Genomic DNA, 2,060 nt, shown 5'->3' on the forward strand with positions numbered 1-2,060 from the left:
AAATGGGTAAAGTAGAAAGTTAAAAATTAAATTATTTTCAAATATATGAATGTGTCATTCTTTTTTAAACAAACTAATATGAAAATGTATCACATAAATCGAAATGATCGGAGTATTAGTTTTAGCACCAGAAGTTCAAAGCAGTGCAGTGAAGGGAAAACAATACTCCAAACAATATTTTGGAAAAAGTTTTCCACTCACCAACCAAACAAGGAAAAATAAGTGATAAAATTATTCATTTTCCTTCGTACCAAACACACCCTATATCTTGTACAACTTTTGGAATTGATGCCATCTGGTAGCTAGCTACTGGTTTTGATCGAATTTAGTTAGTATGTCTTTCTTCATCCAAGTATTTTGTCATTGATTTTTTAAAAATAACTTTGTAATGCAGTGTGATAAAAAGGAAAACAAAGGGTTTGGGATTCTGTTTACAGAAACCAGAAAAAGAAAGAGATGAAATTAATTAAAAATATAAAAACTCCGACCTGCCGGATTCGAACCAGCGACCTAAGGATTGCTATGAGAGCATACTACAGTCCTCCGCTCTACCAACTGAGCTAAGGTCGGCTTGGTAATTAAAAGATATAGAATTTTTTATTATATTTGTATATTTTCTTAATATCTAAATTTAATTTCAAAAATTTGATGAACTAGTACTTTAATATATACATAATATATTTGTTTAGATCTTCAAGCTCCAATTATGTCTTTTTCCTTGGAAAGCGAAGTATATCACTTCGCTGATACAATTGTGTACCCAATAATTTAACTTATCTATTGTAATTTTTATGTTGAGATAATGCGGTTTATATCCAAAATTTCATACTCGTTACCGTTTTACTAATATTGTTTAACAAAGTTGTATAGTTATCTATTTTTCAAGTGATTTTTATCGTTTAATGAAAATTTTCTAGCATTGAATTGCGAAATGTGACTTTATGTCATCACTCACAGCTTAATACGTGGAATTCTGCCCATCTACCATTCAAAATGCAACTAAAGGCCACGAATGTTATATTAAATATTAAGATATTTGAATATGAATACATATCTAGATCTAAATACGGGATAATTATTACTGTTTTTCTTTTTTAGAATCTGCTCGAGTATAATTCACTTTATTTAAAAATTAATAAAAATAAAATTCAAATAAAATATTAGTAATGCTTAATTACTACATTAAGAACAAAATCTTAATCTACATGGTGATGGCTGGCATCCTATATTCCTACAAGCATTTTACAACTGATTATCAAAGTACAGAATTAAAGCCAAAAGAACTTTTAGGGTGTGTTTGGTATAACGGAAAATATTTTTCAAAAAAATATTTTCTTGAAAACAGGTAATAATTTTACTCATTTTTCGGTGTTTGGTATGCAAATTAAGGAAAATAACTTCTCAAGAGTATTTATAAATAATTTAGATACAATAAACATGAAGCCATAAACTTTCGAACCAACAATCTTCTGAACCCACAAATTTCATAAACTTCTGAACCGCTAAACTTTCGAACCCGCAAACTTTCGAATCCGAAAACTCTATAATTTCTAAACCCCCAAACTTTCAAATACATAAACCTCTGAATTCATAACTTTGAAACTCGAAAAATGGGAGCATTGTAAGCCAGTTGTAGTAGTTGATGGCACCTTCTTGAAGTCGGCATATAGGGGAATCATGCTAACAACTGAATAATTGTAAAAATATTATAATAATATTTTTTCTGAGACTGTATTTTTAATATTTTTAAGTTTTATTACTGAAATTGAATTTCTTTTTGCTACCTATGTGATATGTAGCATATTACCACTAGCATACGTCGTCGTTGATTCAGAAAATGATGCATCATGGAGGTGGTTTTTTGAGCAATTCAAACATGCATATGGTGAAAAATCAAATATGTGTTGTTTCGGACCGGAATGAGAGTATCTTGAAGGCAACATCTACGGTTTATACTGGCATGCCACATTATGCTTGCATGTGGCATATTTGGACATCTAAATTCAAGAAAGGCCATCTAAAGTTAAGCGAATTGTACTTTGACACGGCACTTATACACG

General features: G+C 30.1%; 1 non-coding gene across 1 annotated transcript; it reads right to left on the reverse strand.

Moving 5' to 3' along the window:
* Positions 1–482: 482 nt before the first annotated feature.
* TRNAY-GUA (transfer RNA tyrosine (anticodon GUA)) lies at positions 483–570 on the reverse strand. The gene is given in 2 exon segments: positions 483–518; positions 534–570. It is a non-coding gene; the product is annotated as a tRNA-Tyr (tRNA).
* Positions 571–2,060: the final 1,490 nt, after the last annotated feature.

The sequence above is a fragment of the Nicotiana tomentosiformis genome, chromosome 4 (genome assembly GCF_000390325.3).
Source record: "Nicotiana tomentosiformis chromosome 4, ASM39032v3, whole genome shotgun sequence".
Lineage (NCBI taxonomy): Eukaryota > Viridiplantae > Streptophyta > Magnoliopsida > Solanales > Solanaceae > Nicotiana > Nicotiana tomentosiformis.